This window comes from Artibeus jamaicensis, unplaced genomic scaffold, assembly GCF_021234435.1.
Source record: "Artibeus jamaicensis isolate MK-2021 breed Jamaican fruit bat unplaced genomic scaffold, CSHL_Jam_final contig_935, whole genome shotgun sequence".
Taxonomy (NCBI): domain Eukaryota; kingdom Metazoa; phylum Chordata; class Mammalia; order Chiroptera; family Phyllostomidae; genus Artibeus; species Artibeus jamaicensis.
Genome location: NW_026522016.1, coordinates 706,570 through 732,212, shown reverse-complemented (window position 1 = coordinate 732,212; position 25,643 = coordinate 706,570). Strand labels below are relative to the sequence as shown.

Below are 25,643 nucleotides of genomic sequence, written 5' to 3'. Positions count from 1 at the left end.
TCAAAAAAGGTTGTAGGTTTGGTTCCTAGTCAGGGCATGCACTTAAGTTTCCAGTTCCGTGCCCAGTTAAGGAGCATATGAGAGGCAGCCAATGATTTCTCCCTCCCTCTCTCTCTCTCTTTTCTTTCCTCTCTCTCTCTAAAATCAATGGACATATTCTTGAGTAAGGAGGAAGAGGAGGGGAAAGAAGTGGGGAAGGGGAGGAGAAGGAGAAGAAGAAAAAGATGGAGAAGGAGAAATAATAATACACATACTAATTTGGAGCTATGCAATTTAAAGCTTATGTCTAAACACGAGGTTTAGTATGCAAAGAACTAAAGAAAATTTTAAAGTTATTGATTTAAGCATAAATTAATTTTTCTTCAATATGAAGGTAACCACCTCCTACCCATTCAATTTTTGATAAGAATGCAACTTACTAGAAGAAACTTAATAAATAAAAATAGTGAAGTTATTAAATTTTTGTCGATATATAAAAAGCCTGGTAAGATACCATCACCTTCAACATTATGAAAACATTCTACTCCACTCCATTGCAAAAACTGATATTTGTTTGCCATCTATCTCTACCAGCTCACTGTAAACTCATGAGAGCATATACCTTGTATATTTTATTCACTTTCATATTCCCAGTGCCTAGAGCAGTGCTTATCACAAAGTTTAATATTTCTCAAAGGAATAAAAAACACACCAGGATGCTTTCTTCTTGATATTAAAATTAATTTCCTTTTTCTAAAACTGCAACCTCAAATAACCTGAGAATAATACATTGAGTAAATAATTCTTCTTTAGAATGTATTCTAAGTTTTGCATTTAATGTATAATATTATGAGCATACATATGGTAAATTCATACAATGACTAGAGATTATTTTGTATTGTGCCAAATCCCCTTACATAGAGGAAGTCTATTACTAAACTTTTGGACATTTGACTCTCATAAGACTTTTAAGGGATATATTAGATAATAAGGAAGGTGGCATCTAGTTCTTTGGGTTCTACAACAAGAAAGCTAGTAAAAATCTCTCCTGAAAAACTAACAATAAATTTCACAGTGGATTAAGTATCAATTGTGTGATATAGAAGACTATTGAGACAGAGATCCCTGAGTTACTAGTGTGTGCACTAGGTGCTCAGAGAATACTAGAAGAAGTTCTGACAAGAAAATGAAAGTATTTGATTGGAGGAGCCTGACAGATTTTAATAACTTATGCTTATGCCAGAAAGAAGTGGAAGTTTCTCGGGGAGTTATGGATTAAATATGAGCTACTGAGTATAAAAGAAAAAGAAAAACCTCTGTTAAGTTATCTGAGATGCATTTAAAAGGTACTCTCCATCTCTCACTGCTTCAAATCTTCTTCTCCTGATTTCCCATTTCTATTTTTGTCCTCAGGAACAAAGTTTGAAACTCTGATGTCATACCAGACCCTTTCTCTCCCCAGTTTCCCAGAATCTAACTCCTTTTTGTTTCTCAATTGTCATTTGAATTGAATACCTGGTTCACATCTTCAACAAATGTGAGTTAATTACTGCATCCTCCTTGGTCACAGAGCCCCAGTACATCGCCTGCAGAAGATAATTTGATCACAACATACCCTTATAAACTTTCAGTATTTTCCATTGTCCAGAGAAATACATGTGTCCAAATTCCTTAGTATATTTCATTTAATTTTGCCATAGCAGTTGTTCTAATCCACTTAGTTGCTCACTAAGCCCTGAAAACTTTATGCACTTTCCACTTACTAGGCCTTTAATCAAATCGTATACACACTCCTAAAGCACATTGCCCTGTTCTATATGCTAGATTTCTAAGTATTTCAAAAGCCACTCCACATGTCAACCCTTTTAAAGGCAGTCATCTTAGATTCACAACACAGAATTATCTGTTTCATTGTTGTGTCCATTAATTCAGTGTCTGTAATCAAATCTTAACTTCATCACTTGTAACCTAGACGACTGTACAAAAGTACTTACACTCTCAGTTTCCCCCAGTAGCCGCCTCAGAATTGTGAACATTACATGTGTTAGTACATGGGAGTACTTAGACTAGTGCCTGAAAGGTAGGTTTTTAATAAGTGTTCTAATGTTAGTTTAAAAAAAAAGCACTACAGGCTTTTTCAAGTCATATTGCTCTGTGTTTTTATTCTGAAAGGAAGTCTTACTATGATAGACTATAAATTAACATTGGAAGAGGTAGTGTTTTGTTTTTATTTAGATTTTTAATGACCCAAACAGTAGCTGTTAATCATTAAATTTTCAACATTTATCGAATGACTATTATTCACATACAGCACATAATTTGGTGTCATACCTGGATTTATAAAGAGATAAATGTGATTTTCCCAATCCTCAAGTAGCTTATAATGTATCTTGGGAAATAAACCTTGCACAGAACATTAGAAATTATGCCAGTTGGTTTCAAACTAAAGTTCTACATATGAAAGAATGTGTAACCTCAAGGCAGGCACAGAGGATAGAAGGAATTGGGGAATATTCTTGAAACATGAAAACTTGGAATATTCTTAAAATGATGGTGTATACTACAGAAGGTGTTTTGGGTGAGTAGTCTTGTGTGGAATGGCATAAGATCAATTTGGCTTATGCAGAAGATTTTTTGTAGGATAAAAGCAAAAACCAGGGCTTGCAAACTGTAACACTTACAGGCAGGTGCAAGAAGTGAGTAAAGGAAGCCAGATATATGACAATAAAAATGTAGGGGTCTGGCAAACTAGGGGAGCTTAATCCTTGAGTAGAGGAGGAAGCCACCCCTCAACTATAATATAAATGTGATCTCATGGGAATGGATAGCACATGCTTTTTAGAAACGAGATCTCTTCTGCCCTGTCCACATTGTTCAGTTGGTTGGAGCGTCGTTGCAATGCACCAAGGTTGTGGGTTTAATACCTGTCAGGCAATATATCAGTTCTTCTCTCTCTCTTCACCTTTCTTCTCTCTAAATATCAATAAATTTAAACTTTAAAAAACTAAATTAAAAATCGATCTCTTCTGATCTTTAAAATTAGTATTTTCAAGATTTTAAGAAACTGTGTAGATCCAACGAATTATGCTTGCCAAAGATTGCAGACCCTGGTTGCCAGTTTGTAGCCTCTGAACAAGTTTGAAGTGGCCATGTGTAGATCTAGTTACCAGGTGAAATATTTGTAACTCATATGTTAGTAAAGAACCATTGAAGGTTTTTGAGCAGAAATGTTACCTGCTCAGGAATATTTTAAGCAGGTTGTTCCAGGAAATCGTTTGCAAAATGGATCATTGAAAAAAGGTTTAAAAGCAAAATGTCTAATTTAGAAATAATTCTTTTAATCTAGGTTAAAATACTAAGTCCAAACTAAGGTGTTAGCTGTGGAGCTATACAGAATGTGGTCTGAGGTTCAAAGCAAACCACCTGAGCCCTTTCTAATTTTAGGTGATTCAAATTTGTGTTTTCTTCTGCTCAAGTTGTGCTAATTTTTCCCATTTTTCTTATTGTCCTTTAATCAAAAGATTAACATATGTGAGCTCATTAAAATAAAATCATGTCTTACCAAACAAACCTTGCTATTTTGTGTAATAATAATAGCACAAAAGAAAGGTTAATCTGATTATACATAAGAAGATAAACAGAACATTTTCAACATTTGTGATAAGTAATCCTGAATGTTTCCTCTATGTCCTCAAACAAATATGTAGAATTACATATGACTTTGTAAAAGTCATCTTTGCACTCAGGCTTTTGAAAATTAGCAGCTGTCATTTCCAACCTAAGGACAGAATACTGTTATAAAATGTATTACAAGGTATTACAAGGAACCTCTTAGCTGAAGATTTTGCATGCTGTTGCACAGATATCCAGGAAAGACAAATTTGTACTTACTGTTCAGTGATAAAGTATAATTACCTGGCTTTTCCTCTCCTGGGTGTTAAATTAAAAAGAAATGGTTAATCTATGGCTCATGTTAGGTTGTTTTTATGTATTAATAACAATGATTATGGGTAATTTTCTTACTTATGAAATTAAAAACTTCCACAGGAACATCATTTGACTCAGCAATGATATGCATTACTCCCAATACAGAGAAAACCATTATGGACATGTGCCAATACTCTTAGACTTGCCAGCTCATTCTCTGAGTGTTAGAGGGATATTAGTTTTAATTTTGAAGTCTTTTCATTCAACTCCCACACACCAATCCCTGTCTTGAGCTTTCTGAAATGAATCCTAAAGTCAGCAAAATCAAATAGAGTCATTTCATCCATAAACATGAAACCAGGTTTAGCACCTCTAGCAGTGGTGTTGCTGAGCATGCACATAACAAAAGCCCAGGTGTGGGGGAAGAAGGTTCTGTGGTGATAACTTGCCTTGCCATCTTCAAATGAGCTGGTTGTGTTAGTTTCAGGTAGTAACTCAATATCTCCAAAGTATTCTTTCTAAACTATCCCAATGCAACCTGATGTAATAAAATAATTCATTACAGCTCTGGCTGGTGTGGCTCAGTGGATTGAGCACTGGCCTGCAGACCAAAGTGTTGCTGGTTTGATTCCCAGTCAGCGCATATGCCTGAGTTGTGGGCCAGGTTCCCAGTAGGGGGCGTGTGAGAGGCAACCACACATTGATATTTCTCTCCCTCCCTTCCCCTCTCTCTAAATATAAAATAAAATCTTTAAAACATAAAATAAAATATTTCATTATAAAGAATGTTTGAAATTGCCACTCCTGTGCTACCACTTAGTAATATATCTTTCCCCATATTTTACTGACTTTTCTACACCTTCCACCCCAGTAATTCTGATGATATATTTTGCATGTAACTTAATGGTAGAAACTCAGGCTTAATTAAAAATAAGCCAAGTAAGTAATCCATTTTAATGAGAAAATGAAAAAATGGTGAATTCAAAGAATTGTTCTTGGTGACTGACTTATTTGCATTAATGCTTAGATAGGAATATTTTTGAAAGTACATGCAGTGTCACAATGTGTTGGCATTTTGTTCCATTTTATTTCTGTTCTGTTTGATTTACTGACCTTTCTCTTACTCAAAATGGTTATCAGTTAAGATGCTTTATTAACCAGAACTTTTAAACTCATCATGTCAGAGTGGTTTAAAAAATCAATTTAAAATACAATATAATATTTTGATGTCCCTTCTGAATTATCAAAAAAATATGTATACTTTTACTACCCAATTCATTTTTTCAGTGTAACACATAAAACCTTCCAGATTTTTGAATTTGAAATTTAAGCTTTAAACTGTTCAGAAGGCTATTAAAGAACCATATAAATTCAGTTGCTTCTTGCTCCCTATTGTTACCCAGTTGCAGCCCACTTCTTCAGCCCCTGGGCATTACATGACATGCATAATGCATATTGAGCTGGCACTTTATCTGTCCCGATAAAAGTAAGTTTAGTGGCCATCCCTGACTAGATGCCTGAAAGCATCTAATTGATACTTTATTCTTGATTTGTTGCTGTCCTGGAAGTAATCTCTTCTTACCACAAGCCCTTCCCTTATAGCCACTCAATGAGCCACTCCCATTTTGCCATGTTCCTCAACCATTATCTGGTATGATGGGCTATACTTACTTTAGACTGCTCATATGAGTTCTAAATTTATATTTTCAGTGGTCTATTGGAAATGGTCATTTACTACCTATCTGATGACATGCACTCAAAGGACATACAATGAGATCCCTTATATCCTCTCATCTTAAAACTGTATTTTGTGGAGTACTGGTTATGTTGTAGAAGGACAGTATGCTTTTAACCATAACAACTGCTCTTTGGGGATTATGCTACGTACCTGGTAATCTGAATTTCTTATACATACTACCTCATTTAATCCTTACAACTAGTGAGAAAACACATTAATAACCTCGTTTTACAGTGATCTTATCTCTGTAAATTTCATTTTTTTCACCTTTTAACTATATAATCATATTTCCTCATAGGGTTTAAGTAAGGAAAACCCTTTTTTGCATGCTGATCAACCTTTCCCAGTGTACCCAAGTCTTTCCTAGTTTTAGCACTGTTCTGAGAACCCCTAACATTGGGAAAATAAGTGCAATTTAAATTCATTTTCACTGATGAGGATAGATATCTAGACTTCTGGAATTGGTGGCAAAAGCTAAAATGTTACTGAAGATCACTCTTTTCTTCTCATAAGTATTGCTTGCACAGGGCCATGGCAAGCTGGCTGTCAGCACTGTTGTTGAAAATACCTGTTACCTCTTTTGGTCAAGAAATATGTATTCAGTATCTGTCAAGTGTCAAGTGACTCATTATATACTATGGATAGAAAATGAACCCAGTGTGAAGCCTAGTTATGGTTAAAAACATGGGGAGGCATGATTATTATACAATGCAATGAATGCTTTAATAAAGGCAGGTGACAGTGCCCTGGAAGTACACAGTCTGACTGATTCACTCAGAAACAGATATGCATCAGGAGACAACAAAGCAAGAAGCAGTGTCCTGGGTATTATATTTGTTCACTCTAATATTTTTAAATTGAAAAATATCTTTCAATATTTTGCAAGACATTTTTGTTCACATTTACAGCAATCTTTGTGTTCAATCAGCAGTTTTGAAATACTGAAGAAAAATGCCATCTAATCGGCATGTTATCATTCAGGCATCGTTCTGAATGCCAGTGTTAAGAAAATAAGTAAGTGAGGAAAAAGTCTCATCTGATTATTTTTAACAGGTTTTTGCAATATTTTCCAACCAACCTCACTCAAAACATTTATGTAAAATATAAAATATATAGCTTCTTATTTCCGTAATGCCTTGTTTATTGAGGGCACAATAGGAGCAACAGCATAATATACATCTCTTCAGGGTTCCAAAAAGATCCTCTTCTCAAAGGCTACATTTAACAGGGGCAAATAACTGGCAGCAGAAGTTAGGTTGCAGCTTCAGGAACAGAGGGACCTGAGGGCAGGGTTGGAGTTGATGGCCCCTCCCATGGCTGATATAAGCACAGACGTGGATATAAAGATTCCAATGCTATTTAAAAATAATAAATAGGCCATTTCTGGACTACCTCTCTAAAATTTCAAATAGTCCTCGACTGATATTTTAGACTTTCTACAATGCTTCTTCTAATGTCTTTCCATCATAGTCTTAAGGACCTTCTCTTATGGGCTGAATTATGACCCTTCAAAATTCATATGCCTAACGCTTAAGAACATGACTGTAATCAGAAATAGAGCCTTTAAAGAAGAGATTATGTGAAAATGGAGTCTTCAAAGTGGTCCTAATCCAATTTAACTGGTGTCTTTATAAGAACAGAAAACTTAGACCCACAGAGAGATACCAGGAGTCCATATGCACAGAGAAAACACCATGTGAGGACACAGTAAGAGGCAGCTGTCTCCCAGCCAAAGAATGAGGCCCCAGAAAAAACCAGCCCTGCTGACACCTTGAACTTGGACCTCCAGAATTTGAGAAAATACATTTCTGTATAAGCCAACCAGTCTGTGGTATGTTGTTATAAAGATATACAAAGCTAATGTGTAAGCCTGTCAACACACAACCTTTTAAAAGCTGTTAAAAAGTAGTCCCATTTGGAGAATGATCTCTGGGACTGATTGTTATCACCACAGCTATGAACTGGTTACAAATTATCAGGGAAATATTTTGAGGAGATACTGAGAAAATACTAGGGATTTTTTAAAGTATCTGAGGGCCTGGATCCTTAGATCCAGGGCCTAGAGTTTCTTTGTTTGATTATATGCTCCCCAGCTTGTTGAAAGGTACAGGGATGGAAAAAGTATAAAGATTTATTACTAAGTTATAAGTGTGTACATCAGGTTGTTAGACCCTTTACTGAGAGCAGACTGATGGGATAAGGCTTGAAGAAAAATAGTGGAGAGCCTTGCAGCCATTACAGTGTGTGGTGAGTGGAGCAGAGGCCCAGAGAGACAAGAGAAAGAGTTGGTAAAGCCTAGAAGGCAAATGTTGGCAAGTTGACAGTATTCTTTCCCTTCCTTCCTTCCTTCCTTCCTTCCTTCCTTCCTTCCTTCCTTCCTTCCTTCCTTCCTTCCTTCCTTCCTTCCTTCCTTCCTTCCTTCCTTCCTTCCTTCTTCTTTTCTTTCTTTCTTTCTTTCTTTCTTTCTTTCTTTCTTTCTTTCTTTCTTTCTTTCTTTCTTTCTTTCTCTTTCTTTGGTAAAAAATTTAATATGAGTAAAGGTTAGTCTCTTACCTTTTTCACTGCTAATGAGAGATCATATAAAAGTTACATAAAGAGAAAGTCCCATTCTTCTTGGTTTGCTTCAGGAAGTCTAATATTCTTTAGGGATGGAGGATTGGCCCATGAAGGAGCTCCTACATGGAGTTGGAGGAACTATATTTGATGTGCAGGAGGTTTGGGGGTCCATAGGCCTCCGTGACTCTCAGATGAAGGTCAAAGTGGGTTTGACAGCTTTCAAGTAAAACCCGCATTGTTTTTGCACAAAAAAACATTTCTGAGATTCAAATAGAATATGGTTTATCTTATGCTACTATCAACACCCTCTTTAATTTATTGGATAGTTTCCTAGTCTTTATTCCTCTCAAAATGTCAGTCTCTAACCCCCCCCTAAATTTCACTCTGCATTGTTTGTTAAATATAATCAGGGAGATGGAAGCTGATTATTGATTGGAAAAATCTAGAAGGGAAAATTCCACCAGAAAACTCCAACCATTTTATTTCTCTTAAAAAAACAGCTTCAGTGACTAAAAAGCAAATCTACCTTGTGATTGTGTAGTAAATTACAGAATTCCACAGGGCTTCTAAGCAGGAAGATGTGAAACAATTCAGGTTCAGTGTTTCCACTCAATTGTGCCATTTCTTGTTTTAGCTATAATGGTTAAAATAATTTCATTCTAAAACAGTCAGAGCAAGAGCTATTATGAACATCACAAAGAGATCTATATTACAAAATACGTATGATGCTTTCTAGAATAAGGCTTAACTGGGAATTATTTAAAGTCATAGATTCAGATATAAAGGAAAAAATAAAAGATAGTCAAAGATTTCCAGCTCAGGCTTATCCACAAATGCAGGTTACAGAGGATGTGAAATTGATCTGAAAGTCACCTTTGACTACGGCTACAAACAGGTCATCTGGAAATTCATTAACTGGAGAGTTTAGTAAAGTTAAGACATCTGATCTAATGATGACTTTCATCTATTCTATATCAATAAACTATCAGCCAAATTAAGAAAAATCATTTTCTCCATTATAAGGATTTTTTGTCATTAGATTTCTTGTCATATAAGATCCAGGAGTAACCTGAGAAATATATTTTACATTGTATTTATGCCTAGCGATCTAATTGGCTATCTTTGCCAGGATGATCTGGGAATAGCTAACCTTTTATTCCTGGTCTTTAGGACTATTAACCTATTAATTACCCAAATTTTACCATCTTTTATTTACTCTTGTGATTTCATCTTGGCATCAATCCCAATGACAAATTATACTTGAAACATTGTTACCTCAACTCCCATGGGTGGTCCCTAGCATCTCCCCCCATGTAGAATATGCCAAGCCAGCCATAGCTGATTTGACAAGCAGTATACATCAGATTCTAGCTAACCAACCACAATCTCTCCAAGAAATATTGGAATCAGAACCAGACCTTATTAAGTACCTTAACTAGATGGATGATGAATTCTGCTAGTTCGATTAGTTTGGTTATCAAATGTTCATAAGCAGAGAAAACCAATCTAAAACCAATATGTAGAGAAAGATGAAGTGAAACTGAAGAGAGAAGCATAGAGGAGGTAGCAGGTAGAAGGAGGGAGAGGGAAAGAACAAGAATAAGAGCATGAGAACAAGATGCAGAGAAAAAAACAGCTGCTTTTGCTAACAAGAGTTCCCTTGTTTTTGGTTTGGGGCTATCTCGAAACACAGCTGTTCTTCCCGAGTTTCCTGCAATAACCCTAAGGCTTTACTATAGAATTACCCTTAATGTCAATGTTAAACTTAGATGATAACATAAAATCCACCACAATTTTTAGTGATATTCACAGGCTCCTTTTCCTGTAGGTACCAAAGTCTCAACCATAGTTTTCTGATTTCCCTTTAGACCTCCCATTCAGAAACCCTGGAAATGTTAAGTTCAACCTTCCTCTGGTTGAAATATATTATTCCACTTCCAGTCACATATAGCTTAATGTGACTTTAAGCCAACTTTATCTGTTTCAATGGCATTTACATTTTAAATGTAGGTTCTCTCACTGTTGAGTTCTCTCTCCCTCTCTCTCTCTCAATACTCTTTTGGAGCTATGGAAAAATGAACTTTAATTAGTTTCTTTGAATTCATAGAAAACATAAAAATAAATTTGTTTACACCACCCACTCAAAAAGTTAGAACTACCAAATTCACTTGAAAATCAAATGTATATGAATGGTGTTTATTTTCAATTCATTATATAATTAATGTGAGAAGTAACTTTCCATATTTGGAAACTAATGCTCAATGTAATTCCAACTAGAACTTAAAAAAAAACTTTAAGATTGTTGGGAATCATATAGGTTGATTATTTACCTAATATAGCACCATTTTTATTTACTAAAATGTTGTTTTAAAATGTTACAGGTCTAGTTAGTATTTATAAAATGTATAATTGCACCAAATAAAGATCCTGTTCTCTCCAGCACAAAGAACTGGTTATATCATCCTGAGCAAGCCACCACTGGCCTTTCTTTATATATCATTGTTTTCATTGTAAAATGGGACCTTATGTGGTATAATAAAGATGAAATAAGTTAATGTATGTAAATCACATAACAGAGTTGCTTGCCCAGAGTAGTAGTAAGTGTTAACTATTGTTATTATTATACATCCTTAGGGTATTGTGCTGTACAAATACATTGGACAGACACTATTCTAATTCTATTTGGATATATAAAAATAAATCCTATTATTAGCATTCTTTTGAAATATTGTATTATATAAATGTTTTAAGTCTTTCTGACCATCGAGTAAGACAGAAAAATCGGGGGTTTAAAAAAGAGGCTGGATCTAATAAAGATCTTAATTGATTCTGAATCTTCTTGAGGTCCAAAGACTGGTTTGCAAAATAGCCATAGCATTATATTTTAAAATATAGTTTTAATTCAGTGATAAAGCTACTAATGAAATAGACATACATTTTGTCCAAGTGAATATTTCTTTAAATACTTTTTTAAAAGTACATTTGAGGAAATGGTAGGGCTAACACAGAGACAATGAGTATAATATAACATAATAAATGCTTTATCTGTGAAACAGCAATGTTAATGTCAGTCCAGGTTTAAAGTCAAAAAACTCAACTCTAATGTAGCAAGTTTTTTGTGGGTTAATTATTAGTTAAAATAAATTATTGTATCACACTAGTAAATCACCAAAATGCAAGAATTAAGCCAACCAAATAAAATGAAATTTTTTTAATCCCCACCTGAGGACATTTTTATTGCTTTTTTTTAGAGAGAGGGGAAAACGGAGAGAGAGAGAGGGAGAGAGAGAAACACTGATGTGAGAGAAAACATCAATTGACTGCCTTCTTGTATGTTCTCTGACTGGGGATCAAACCTGCAGCCTGAGTACATGCCCTGACAAGAAATCGAACCTGTGACTTTTCTGTTACTAAAAAACACTCCAACCAACTGAGCCACTTCAGCCAGAGCATAACACGTAAATTTAAATGGAACAGAATGAGATGTCACAGTCTAAAAGTAGAATAAAATATATTTATTTCAAATAAACTTACTTGTATTCTCATGGATCATTAGATGAATATAACTTACTGATATACTTACAAATAGTTTTGTGCCATTCTATGTTTGAAGATCAATCAAGTCATTAATTAATTGACCCTTCGCACCCATATGCCATGTCTTTTCCCATCTTAGCATCATAAGCGATACAGATTGGGTGCCCTGACGTGGTGCCCAGACATTACTCAGTAAATGGGGATTTTTTTATTGATTTGCTTTAACATAGCAGTAATATTTGTCATTGGAGAGCTATAGCCTACCTATTTCCACTGTCATTTTTAAAGCTTATTCCAGTATCTTTCCTTCCTTTTTTTTTTTTTTTGCCTGCAGCTACAACTGTGAATTTGTAGAATCCCCAATGGATTAGAGTAAATTGAGGAGGTAAAACTTAGACTAAAAGTAGTTCAACCCTTAATATAAAAAACTAAACAAGGTATGTGATCTTCATTTTCTGGATCTAAGTTCAACTTATTATATTTGGATGCATATAGATAACTAGTGAAAATGAAATAACATAAGAAATTGTTCTCAACAAGCATCTGTCAGATGAACAGATGAATGGACAGATCAATGGATACTATTGCTGAAGATTACTACTCCAAACGCACTATGCCTTATGATGACTTCTTACTCTGCTTCCATGATAAACATGTTTTTGCTTTAGTTAATCATTTTTCTTATTTTAATTTTAGTTAATAATGAAGTAGATTGTCTCTCTAGGCAGTTTATTTCTGTGCTTTGAGTATTTCATTTTTGAAAGTTGATATTAAAAGGTAAAGGTAGCTTTTTATTTGCCAGTTCCTACTATTTTTTATCTGAATGTACCTATTTATTTATAGTTTTCTTTTTACAAAGAGACTTCCAAGTTGAAGTCAGGTTTCAAATAGTTGCTTTAGGCAGAGACTGTTCGAGACCCATGACCTGACAGGAAGTTGCATTTTGAGCAGCGATCAGAGTTAGAACAGACAAAAGTGAGAATTACTTTTAGAAAGACAATCTAGGACAGGGACCAAACCACCCAGAATAGTAACTGCAGATGAAATGGAGGTTTACGTTTCTAAATTGGAATAAGACTGGAGATACACTGAATAATGTGGTAGGTTCAGATGTATATGAAGTTGTTTGTTTGTTTTACTTAGAAAAGAAGCAAGAAGCCTCAAGAAGCATGAACAAAAGAAACTATAATTCCAAAATAGCTAAAAACATTTTGATTATAATCACTGCTTTATATTGACCTTTTCATTCAGGCGTTTTCTCACTGATGGCTTCTGTGAGACACTGGACTTACATGGCCCAAGTTTGTTTCTGGAATCACGCTCTCTTTGTAATGGTGACTAAAATGGACAAGCAGAGTATTTTGGAGGTATAATTCTTCTTTGACGCATAGTGAACATCAAAGTTAATGATTTTCATGGTTTATTTTTAAGAAAGCAGCCTATTTCACAGTAGTACCAAAACAAGGACCTAGTTTTTGCCTCTAACATTACTTTTATTGAAATAGCTTACCAAAATATGGGCAGTTTTGTGTGTAGCTAAGATTTCAGAGCTAGCCAGGGACTGTTTGTTTGATATTCAAAGTCAATTATATATGATACCTCAACTAATGTTGATAAAATACATATCTATTTGGGGTAGAATACAGAATAATAAAAGAAGTTCACAAAGTTCTCCGTAATCTTGCAAAAGCCAAGTAACACTTTTTAACACTTCTAAGATAACTCCTTCACTAGAGAACAGTATCTCTGCATTCAGCACAAAGCTATAAAGGGGATTAGAAGCACTCCTTAAAATGTTCAATAGCCTCAGCAACAAAATAGTAGTTCTCAAGTCCTGTAATTTGGAGAACAGGTATTTTTATGCCTTAGCAAGCTTTATATTTTATTTCACTTTTGAGAGTCACAGATGCTAGTGTTTTAATGAATTTTTTTCAAAAGTGACAATATGCATGCTTTTATTCCCCCCAGGAAATGACTCCTGTTTTAGTGCTAGAACTCCAGTATGAATATCATGGTTGGTGAGAAATACATCATTTAAAGTAATAAAGAAGAGTTGCAAGAAGAATCTGGAGGAAAATAAACTATTTCAACAACCAAGTTTTAAGTTGCAATTTAAGGTGATTATCTAATAGAAACTTGCTTGAAGGGAAAGCTACTGCTCTGCATATGTTTTTATCATTTGCAAAAGCTAAAAAAACCTGCTAAAGCCAAGCAGTTTTGGCGATCTGCAATCTTTCTATAGCATGCTGTGCTTAGTAATGCTCAGTGACTAAAAGCAATAACGTTTTGATTTTAGACTAATATGTCTGGCTTTGCAATTGATTGTAAGCCACTTTATGAGACAGTCTGAAATCCTTCCTGTGTCTACTAGTCTTGATGAGCTAGCTCCTTAGCAAAATAAATTAGCATTTTTGAAGCTTTCCTTCCCTACTTTCCTACTGCCAAGACTTTCTAAATAAACCCTCTGTATTTCCTCCCTCAGCATGATTCACAGGTGGGATTGCAATTCCAAGTTGCTTGTGTTAATTTGGGTTTAGGTGTTGCGGTGTTCATGCAGCTCTCAGCAACATCTTCTCATTTGTACTCACTTGACATGATTTGATTCCATTTTTATTTTCTTAAAGCTCAGACGTATGCTGTAAATGTCAAAAAATTAATCTCTGGCTAGTACTAACCCAAAACATCCTTCTCTATCTTAATAAACCATAAAGTAATTTTCTCTCAGCGACTAATTTGCAACTATTTATCAACTATATATTAATATCACTGTGAACTAAAACAGTTCCTTTTTAATCTGAGTTGCTGAAGGTCAATTGCTATTATGTAAAATATTGCTGTTTATGGTCAAAAATACACTTTCCCTCAAAGCCATTTCAAGTTGATCCATACCGTTGCAGTGACTGATTCTGTGGCAAAATCCTGTACTTTTCAAATATCAGTAGCAGCATCAGCTCAAGCCATCTTGGCTCACCAATATAACTCAAGGCATCCTAAATGGAAACAGCAGTTACAGCTGATTTGATCTGGAGGCTCTTCTGTAACTGCTATCAAGTAGTTAGTAGGTGCTAAATGTCACCTTGGTGTAAGACTGGGGACCTTGCTGCTCTCTAAAGGATATGCAAATCAACACATCTGCCCCGGGTCATGGGACAAATACATTAAATTTAATTCACTTTGGCATATTTTACACTATAATTTTTCAGCAAAATAATATAACCAAACTACTTTTAATATTGATAATGCAAATTATCAATATAACATTAATCAATTGTGATCATTTAAATTTCAAACAAAATAGTAAAGGCTTTAAGGAAAAGACGCAACCGTGACTAATGTTGAAAGAAGCATGTAATTATCTGGCTATTTCTATGAGACATAGGGAACAGGTCATTTTATCCTCTTTAGACAACCATGTTAACTATAGAAAAGAGTAAAAAAGGATGAAAGGAAAAAAAGGTAGAAGAGTATTTATAGGTACTATTCACCTTGCAGGGCTATGCGTAGGAAATAGTCACTGGGGCAAAGGCAAACTGTAGGAGAGGAGTTGGTCTAAGAATTTGGCAGAGCTTGTGTGTCACAAGCCCAAAGATGCATTTTTGGGGAGGACACAGGTGGTCAAAGGAAGGGTGACACTGCACACTGCTGGAGCTTTTCAGGGTAAAGAGAGAAACAAAGCATGACTGACAGAAAACTTATAAATTGCCAAGGGCCAGTTTTCTTTCCTTTTTCTCCCTTCCTATACCTCAAGTTGATTGGCATTTTTTTCATGTCTATCTGACTGTTTTTTCTCCTTGCTTGACTGCCTTTGGTGACAGCTTAACTCATGTTTCTCAGATTCAGGATCATTATCTAACATGCTCAGTCCAGTGCATGGCAGTAAGTATACATTCACAGGAAGAATGCTCTTGTCCAACTGGTGTGGCTCAGTGGGTTGTAATATAGTAGCCACAAAATGGTTCTTAGAAATGACTTTTATACCTTTTACAGCTGTCTCCTTTTCCTGAGTATTTTAGCAAAAAACCTTTTTTAATTATATAGATAGCTAGTTTCATTCTTTCTTATTTTAATATTACCAGTTATAATTACATATAAATGGCAAGTACCATATAACTTTTAACATCCATCATCTCTTCACCCAACTCTCAAACTTCGTTTTCATTGCTGTCTTTTCTTTGTTACAATTTGAGGTTCCAATTGTTGATTTACTTGTGACTGAATTGACAAAACACTTACTAAATGAGCCAGTTGTTATCATGAACTATAAATGGATTTGTTGATTCAGGGTTATAAATACATATGTTCCTCCCTTCTCTTTTATAGAGAGTAATAAATTAATGTAGAGTTGAGAGGGTATTTCCAGTACATTTCTCTTGCTCAATAATGCATGTTTGTGATTTTCCGATTTTATATCACATTGAGATCATTGAAAGATAATGAAGTGAATGCTTTTTTGATAGATTCTCTCTGGTAAGGATACACTGGTTATTCAAGCATTCAGGGTGTGGACTGATTACCACTCCCCGAATTTTCCTTCTGATAGAACTATACCTATCTACACACATGTTTACACTATGTTTCCTTTAGTTAATGCCATGCTTAAAACAACAACAAAAACACCTGCATATTTAATAAAACATATCATTATTATTATAATAAGGAAAAGTAAATTTTTAAATCAAACTTCTTTCCTGTCATCTTTCTAAGGTAAAGAATGAGATTAACCTCTGATTTCAGTCATTTAGGTGGGGACTTGAACCCCATTAACAGTTATTATTTGATTGTGCTCTTTGAAAATAACATTTTTTTCTAGACTCATTGCCCTTCTTTTTATTCCAAATGTACTTAATCATGTAGATGATATTTGGCTGCACCCAATATTTACCTGTTATATACTCTACAAGCATAGAGGATGACGAAACTAACTATAAATGAATCAATAAGGATTATGTTCCTTGTTAGTGTTTTTCACTAACAGTGTGTTAGCGTTCACTAAGTGTGTTCTAGTACACTTGTTAGTGTGTTCTTCATAATTTTTCTTTATTTACCATAATTTTTTCTTCTGCTTTTATTGCAGATAAAAAATCTGCAAAAATTGCATGATAGGTTTTTAAAACAGGCTAAGATGGTGTTTTAATGTCATCATTGCTCTATTTTATTCGTAAATAAGTTCCTTAGTATTTTTAGCCTTAGATAGACTGTTATTACTTAGTATTAATTTACTAGTAAGGTTGAGTTAGTGCTTTTGGTTCTTAACTCTAAGGAAGATTGTAAAAAGCCTCTGGAACAGACCAGATTCTGTCATTTTTTAAAAGATACTAGATTTTCTGCACTTCTCAATATGTTGCATAGTTTCACTAATTTTTAGCTAATTTACTAAACTTACTGTTTTTAATTTGGATTAGTGTATGCCACTTAAAATCAAAATATACTTTTCCATTTTAATTATTATAACATTTAGATAATTCTTTACAGTATAGAATTTTTGTGTTTTTTTAATAAGACCAGAGAACTTTATTCTTCAGAAAAAGTAACTAAGTGAAACCATTCAGGGGAATTTCAGGGGAAAAGGGGAAGTGTTTACAGGAACAAGTACAAAGGACACATGGACAAAAACTAGAGGGAGGTGGAAATGAGAGGGAGGTGGGGAGGGCTGGGGGGGGTTGGCTGTGATGGGAGTAAAAGAGAAAACTGTACTTGAACAATTGAAATAATTTTTTTAAATTTTACCCTGAAACACTATGAGAAAAAGACTGAACTGATTTAAGGTTACCAAGTTTTCTTGATGAGATATAACTTACTCTCCCAATGCAAAACACCCTGCTCTCCCAAAATGTGCATGGCCTTCTGATACATCAACTGCATCTTCCATCCAGACCAGCAAAACAGCCGAACAAGACTTGCCATTCCTCTGTTCTAGCTGATGTGCTATAGGCCGTGGTGGGCCAGAGTCTTGGTTTTACTTTTACAATACATACATACATACATACATACATACATACATACATAAATAAAATCTGGCCTCTTATCTTTAGGTAATAGGTTTTCAGAGGATGTTCAGATACCTCCTGTAGTTTTCCACAAACACTGCGTGGTTCCCTTGAAAAGGTGGTGGATGGCCCGCCTAAGTCCCTTCATGCAGTTATACATTTTTGGTGCCTACTTATTTAGAGTATGTTAGTTGAAGGAATTTATACTGAGCTGACTGCTTTTTGTATGTATGTCTTAGTTTATTTTATTAGTAATCTTTACCATTTTCTATTTGGAGTAATGTGTGTTCACTTTAATCAGTAAGGCAATAAAAAGATGTTTTAAGTAAAACTCCATACACATGTAAAATATGTGGGTACATACACAGGTATAGGAGTATTGTAATGCTTTGGTATTACTGCCATTTTAAATGTTATGAAAATAGTCCTCCAGACCAGTAGATGAGGATTTAATAGCAGTGTGATTGCCATCGAGCAGATTAACACATTTATCCAATCTTCTATTGATGGATATTTTGGTGGTTTGCATTTGCTTGCCAAGACAAACAGTACTATAGTACATAAATTTGGTATCCGTATTCTTGTCCACTTGTATTTTTATAAAGTTGGTTTGAGATTATATATATTTGTAATGTATAGATATCACCAGAATTCAAATGCTTTATGGACTTCAGCTCTCACCAGGAGTAATGCTTTTCCCAATCTGGTTATAGGGAAATTTTCATAATTGTTTTAGTTCATAGTCCCCTGACAACTAATGAGATAATATATCTTTTAATAGGTTTATTGACAGTTTTTAATATGAACTCCTATTAATATCATTTTCTCCTTTTTCTATTGTTTTTTTTTGTATCATTAAAGATCAATGGAACCTTAATAAACACAGTTGGAAAAAATTTATATTTTATTCACATGCTGCATATATTCAAATTTTCTTAACTCTTTGGGTTTATTAGAGTATATTTTTATAACTAAATAGGTAACTTCTTCAAGATCAGATATAAAAAGTGTCCAAACAGAAATAAAGTATGTATTCCTAAGCATCAGAGACCAAATAAAAAAGGTAGATTAAACAGAGTTTGGGTTAACTATATATGTTTTTGTCTTTTATATGAAGGTTAGCCTAAACTTCATTTTAAATCTCTTTGTTATACAGATTATTTAAATCTGTACAGAAAACATATTGATAAAATTGATAAGATTCTTTAATTATTCTGTAGGGGAAATTATTTTTTACCTGTAATTGTACTTCATGTCCTGGTATTCCTCCTCAAATTATCACCACCCCCAGGCCAGTCCATAAAGGGTCCTAAATTATAAATGAGCACTAAAAGCAAAAGAGAAGTTACATATTTTCACACTATCCACTTAAAATTCACCAAAAATGTCAAGAGCAATCAGGCCAAGTGACAGTAAGTTGATCTCACTTTATAATGCTTCCAGTTATGTTTTTTCCTCATGTTTCCCAGAAAGAAAAAAAGGAAGAAAAAGTCAAATGATTACTGGAAAGATGCAATAATGATAAGACTTTTAACAGACAAGGAAAAATAAATAAATCTGTACCATCGTGACTTGATTATATTTTGGAAACAGACCTAAATATGTTTCATGAGAAAATATGTTGTATAAAATTTAATAGTATATTATCTTTATTATTTTCTTAAGTAATCAACCCCTAGACACATACTAACATAGAAACCTGCATAGGACTATTCACATGCCATAAAATTTGTGATGAATCACCTTATATTATTTAGAAACAACATGTGTTTAATTATATTACCTTTGGAACTTTTGATTTTATATAACTCCTAGTAATTATACCATAAAGTTCAGGGTAAAAGGGGGCAAGCCAAAAATTATGAATTTAATTTTTAAGAATGAAAGAAATGTGGAATTAAAAAAACAAAGGTCAGAATAAACAAAATAATATTCTCACAATGCACTATTCTTCCAACATTTACCAAGTGATTTCTCTTGTGCTAAACAGCAACGAAACCAATAATTATAATATAATATCTAAAACTAATAGAGAGCCACTCTAAGTCAAGTGAATTTAAACAAAATTCATACCCTAACCTCTGAGACAGAAAATCTCAGGCTGATATTTTTTGTTCTAGTAGCTGTGAAAAGGATCAACTGTGTATTTTTTTTAACACAGTACCTCATTCAATGTATTAATCTGGAAGAAATGAGAATACTGGAAGATATTTAATATTTAAACATAAAGGTAATATAATAAGAAAACTAAAGAAGGAAAGAAATGAAAATAACATAGGATAGAAAGAATGAGGCTCAGTGAGGTGGAAAGAAGAAAATTTCTGGTTGGGAAATAGCCATTGTTCAGGGTATTAAATGTTGCCAGTATAGTGGACCTTTTCTTGTAACCACTTTTTTTTTTTTTTAAGTTAAGAGAGACTGTTTCTCCAAAAGTACCCAGAAAGTCAGGGGTATGAAAAGGATGGCAGGGCAAATAAGATGTTAATGGTGTGTCATGGGCTAAGTGAAAAGGAGCATTAGAATCGTATTCTACCATTCCTAAGGAGTTGAAAGCTGATTTGGAAGAAAGGTGAGGAGATTTTGACTTCTGTGTAATCCGCCAGGGTTACAGCTCATGGGATAAAGTGGGTCATAGTGCCTCTCTGCTTTGTGTAAGGGGTGGTTGTGAGTGAGTCAGAACCAAAAGTATAAAAATGTTTAGATTTAAAAAATAGCAGATAAGCCTAGGAAATAAGGAGAAATTAAAGGTAGATGTCTATTTTGAACAATGTCATCATATTTGAGCCATAAATATAGTTCTGTTGATGCCATCTGCTGATACCAGGATTAAAACGCCAGTTGATTTAATTGAAAAAAGATGTATTTTAACAATATATACATTTGAATAAGATATTCTACTAACATGTCACTACAGGCTCTTAGGAGCAATACCACTCTTGGTAAAGAAGTGTTTAAATATCAGGCAGAGGCAAAATGTTTTAGGTAGTTTAAGGAATCATAACTTTGAAAAATTTGTATATTATAACCCAGGTCACTTGGTCCAAACAAAACATTCTTTCTGGATTTTTGTTTGATTCTTTTTCTTAAACTTATTAAACAGCAGCAGGATGAGAAGATGGAAAGTAAAAATGATGGAAAAAAAAACGAAATACTCTAAATTAGTTTGGCTATTTTTGCCTTCCATTCACCAGAATAGTCATATCCTGAATTTATTTTTTTAAATATTTTTAGACCATATATTTGTAACTTTCACATTCAGAAGTGTGCTCCTTTGCCCTGGCTGGTGTAGCTCAGTGAATTGAGCACAGGCCTGCAAACCAAAAGATCACGGTTCGATCCCTGGTCAGGGCACATGCCTGGGTTGCAGGCCAGCTCCTGGCAGGGGACACATGAGAGGCAGCCATACACTGATATTTCTCTCCTTCTCTTCTTCTCTTTCCTTCTAAAGATAAATAAATAAAATCTAAAAAAATAAATAAATAAAATAAAAAGAAGTGTGAAGTTATATTAAAATTAAAATACTAATTTTAAACAAATGATATTTCTCAGCAATATCGGTTGATAATGAACAGCTATAGAAATGCTTCCCCACCTCCACTTCCAATATTTTAATATGGACCCTGTTCATCCATTATGTAAAATTAAATTTATATTAAGAACAATATAATTATGAAGGAAATTTGACACATGTATCACAAATTCACTCCTAAGTTAAATACATGTGAGTGGAAATTATTGAACTTCCCGAGTTCCCTTTCACTGCCTGAGTGCAGGTAAGTGAGAGATGGTTACCCCTGCTGGCAAACAGAAACTCAGATTGCATGACATTCCATTGAATTTAACATTTAATACAAACCATAAATGAGCCTTTTCAGAACAAACAGCTTAAGTTCCTTTTATAGTTTGGAAATGCATTGATAAATTAATAATGGAGTTATAAGATTATTATTTGGAGTTATGAAGGTAGCTATCTGAAGGCTCCACATAAAAGAGTCAAAAGCTTCTGCATGTAGAAAGAAGGATGAGAGAATGATGTCTAGAAGACTTGTCACTTCCTATTATACAATACTGTTGATTTTATTCTCATGTGTTTAGATTACTTTTATAATCATTTTAAATAATGGTGCTGCACATTTATGACAAATATTGGTACTTATAAAATTTTATAAAAGCTATACCAAACACAGGTTTTGCATATCTCTGGACTATGGGTCTATGTGAATTTTGTTTTCTTTTGGCTTTTGCCTGTTTTTAATTTTCCAAATAATTTTCTTTAATTTGTCCTGTTTTTATAAATAAAATTATAAATTTACTCAAATATTAAAAAAAACACTGAACTTAATTTCTTCACATTTTAGGAGAAATATTGTGAATTGCCACATTACTGCATCAGTAAGTGGCCAAATAATAATTGATTTGCTGTGAAATGCTGACTGATTAAAAGTTACAGGAGATTAGAATAGTAGATATATCAGAAGCATCTTTAACCAAGAGAAAAATATTTATTAAAATTAGTAAAATATGGTGATTAATTAAACCTATAACAGGTGACAATAAGGTAAAAAATTGAATTTATGAACCATAAGAAAGATTTTTGCAATTTGATAAAGAGGATATTTTTTAATAAATCTTTTGAATATGACAAGAATCCAAATAGTCTTTATGGTTGAGATGATATAGCAAATAATTTGGAATGGGTTTTCTTTTTGAAATACTTATTTTACTTGTAGAAATTTAGAAGTAAATAATTTACTGGCAAATAAGTTAAAGCAGAAAGGAGTCAAGTTTTGGCATCAGCCTGCCAGGTTTTGAATTCTAACTACCACATTGTCTAGGTATTTCTCAACTTGAAAAACAATCCAGTTATTTTTTTAATCTGTAATGCACTTTCTCATCTATAATAAGGTAATATTCTTTGCAAATTAAACAATTATATAAACTAAGGAATATGTATGTAAATTGCCTAGCACATAATACACATTAAAAAAAAACAATTTATGATTATTATTCTGTAAAAGGGCTAAGATTTATCATTTATTACAAAAATTAAATTTATAAAAAAGTTAGAAAATATAAATTGTGTAAGTGTGACTTACGTAAGATAAGACATTATGTAGTCATTAAAATCATGCCATGGAAGAATATTTAAATGGTATGAAAATATATTCATAATTTGTTATTTAATAAAAATCCTACAAAATATGTTATATGATCTCATTACTACTTTTAAAAATATATTCATGAGCACGGGCCTGCGAACCAGACAATCGAGGTTCGATTCCCAGTCAGGGCACATACCGGGGTTGCAGGCCGGGTCCCTGCAGGGGACACATGAAAGGCAACCATACATTGATGTTTCTCTCCCTCTCTCCTTCCCTTCCCCTCTAAAGATAAATAAATAAAATCTTAAAAATAAATAAATAAAAATATATTCAAACATATATACGATATGAACTAAATATATTTTGATTATCTCTGGGTAAAAGTAAATTTAAAACTTTCTTATCTTGCTTTTCCAAATTGTAATTTAAACACATACTACTTTTGTATCAAGAACACGTAGGCCTCTGTTGTCTCTGTCTGCACTGAAGTAGCCACCTTGCTCTTGCTGATGTTGGAGGACCCTTCCTGCTTTAGGTTCACCAACAGCATAGTCAAGACACATTAGCCAAATTTCAGCTTCAGCTCCGGAGAGGGGACAAAGGCACTGCTGGCAGGGAGAGGGAGCAAGGGAACCACTGGCAGAAAGAAGGTGGTATGTAGAATAGATAACAACTGATTGCAAAAAAAGTCAAAGTTCTCTAAAAAATTTGCTGAAAATAATATAGCTGGTATTGAAAAGGGAAACATAATTATAGATGATTGGACCATTATTCATTTCAATAGTTGTAAAGTCCAAGCCTCCCTTTCTGCTAATACCTTTGTTATTATCAGTCCTGCAGAAGCTAATTCAGTCACAGAAATGCTTCCTGAAATACCAAGTCACCTTGGTGCTAATAGCTTAACAAGCCCTAGGAAATTTGATGAACAGTTGCCAAGGCAAGTGGATAGCAAAGCACCAACACCAGAAGACACTGACAATGATGAGGATATTTCAGCTCTCCTAGAAAATTTTTATGAGACATCAAATAATGAAGCTAACTGAAATCTTTTCTGGTTTTGGAGAGCTGGCATGGGCTAGGTTTAGCTATGTCTTCCAAAGTATTACAGACATAGAGAACATAAACTGTGACTATTATAGTAATATAAATATTTTGTATGTTAATAATGTTTTCGTTCAGCATTTTTCAGTCATTTGTTTCTGCATTTTGCACTTCCTCCCAAGATCTTTTCTTTTGGTCAAAATACAAAATATTGGTGCACTTTGAGGGTGTTTTGATTTTGATTCTTTGTTTGTTGTGATTTTGGTGTGTATATTTGTGTGGGCATCACATAGTGGAGAGCAAATTGGAAAACAGTTCTATTTATCTTCCTCTTGCCTCCAATAGAAATAAAATAGATCTTGACATTAAAATATATAATAAAGACTATTTTTAGAAAGAAATAGGAATCTAAAATATCAAGTTTCCTGCACTATGTATTTTAGGGAATATGGTAGTTGGTTAATTTGAAAGTTCTGTTCATTATTCACCAAGCTACAGTAATTTGGGGATAATATGTGAGTCCAAACACTGTAATTCATTTCAAATATCATTAGAAGACAAGCTTGGAAATTACTCTCAATAATATCAGTTCTGAGTGTATTAACAAATACATGTTATGAAAGAAAAATCTGTAACTATTCAGAGGATATTGGAATCAAATGCAATAAAGTAGTGTGGCTTATGAAAAATAAATTCATCCAGTCAAATTCAATAAATTTGTCCCCCAGTATAAAAACAGAATTACTGGATTACAAGAACACATTTAAACAAAGTCTGTCATGGAATAACTTATGAAGTTTGCTCACAGAATTAATTCAAAGTTGAAGTAGAGGCAATTCTCTGCCTAAAAAATTGAAGACAAAAAATATATAATATATGAGAATTTTTAAAGGATGAGGAGCTATTTGGTGGAAGTAGCATTATAAATTATCTGCTATTTGGTGGAAGTATTATAAATTATATGATTTTATATCTGTATTTGTGACCTAGAATTGGGTGATAAGTTGTACATTTATGAAAAGCACACTTTATGTTAATTTGAAAAACAACTTTATAATTTAATACAGAGGGAAAAAGTTACCCCTGCAAAGCTACTAATACAGAAAATTAATTTGGAGATCAAACTATTGTCCAAGGCATCATTGGCAAATATGTTTTCACATTCAGTTGATTCTCTTTTCACTTTAATGCTATTTTCTTTAGCCATGCAGAAGCTTTTTATTTTGATGAGATCCCATTTGTTTATTCTTTCCTTTATGTCCCTTTCTCTAGGGGACATATTGGTGAAAATATTGCTGTGTGGAGTATCTGAGATTTTCCTGTCTATGTTTTCATCTAGGAATTTTATGGCCATAATAAACAAATCAACAAATAACAAGTGTTGGAGAGGATGTGGAGAAAAGGGAACCCTAGTGCACTGTAGGCGAGAATGCAGACTGGTGCAGCTACTGTGGAAAACAGTATGAAATTTCCTCAGAAAACTAAAAACTAAAACTAAAAAGTTTTATTGCTTTTTATTGCCGAAGGTCAATTGCCTTTTGACCTGGCAATTCCACTGCTGGGATTATATCCTAAGAACCCCGAAACACTAATCCATAAGAACCTATGTGGCCCAATGTTCATAGCAGCACAATTTACAATAGCCAAGTGCTGGAGGCAACCTAAGTGCCCATCAGTGAATGAATGGATCAAAAAGCTGTGGTACATTTACATAATGAAATACTATGCAACAGAAAGAAAGAAGAAGCTCCTACCTTTTGCGACAGCATGGGTGGA

At 33.9% G+C, this 25,643-nt stretch overlaps 1 protein-coding gene and 1 pseudogene across 1 annotated transcript in view; one reads left to right on the top strand and one right to left on the bottom strand.

The window, feature by feature from the left end:
* The window catches only part of LRP1B (LDL receptor related protein 1B), a 1,762,610-nt gene that overhangs the window by 1,344,214 nt on the left and 392,753 nt on the right, over positions 1–25,643 (bottom strand). The gene's annotated exons all lie outside the window — the stretch shown is intronic.
* Positions 8,293–23,869, top strand: LOC119062362 (transcription factor BTF3 homolog 4-like; annotated as a pseudogene).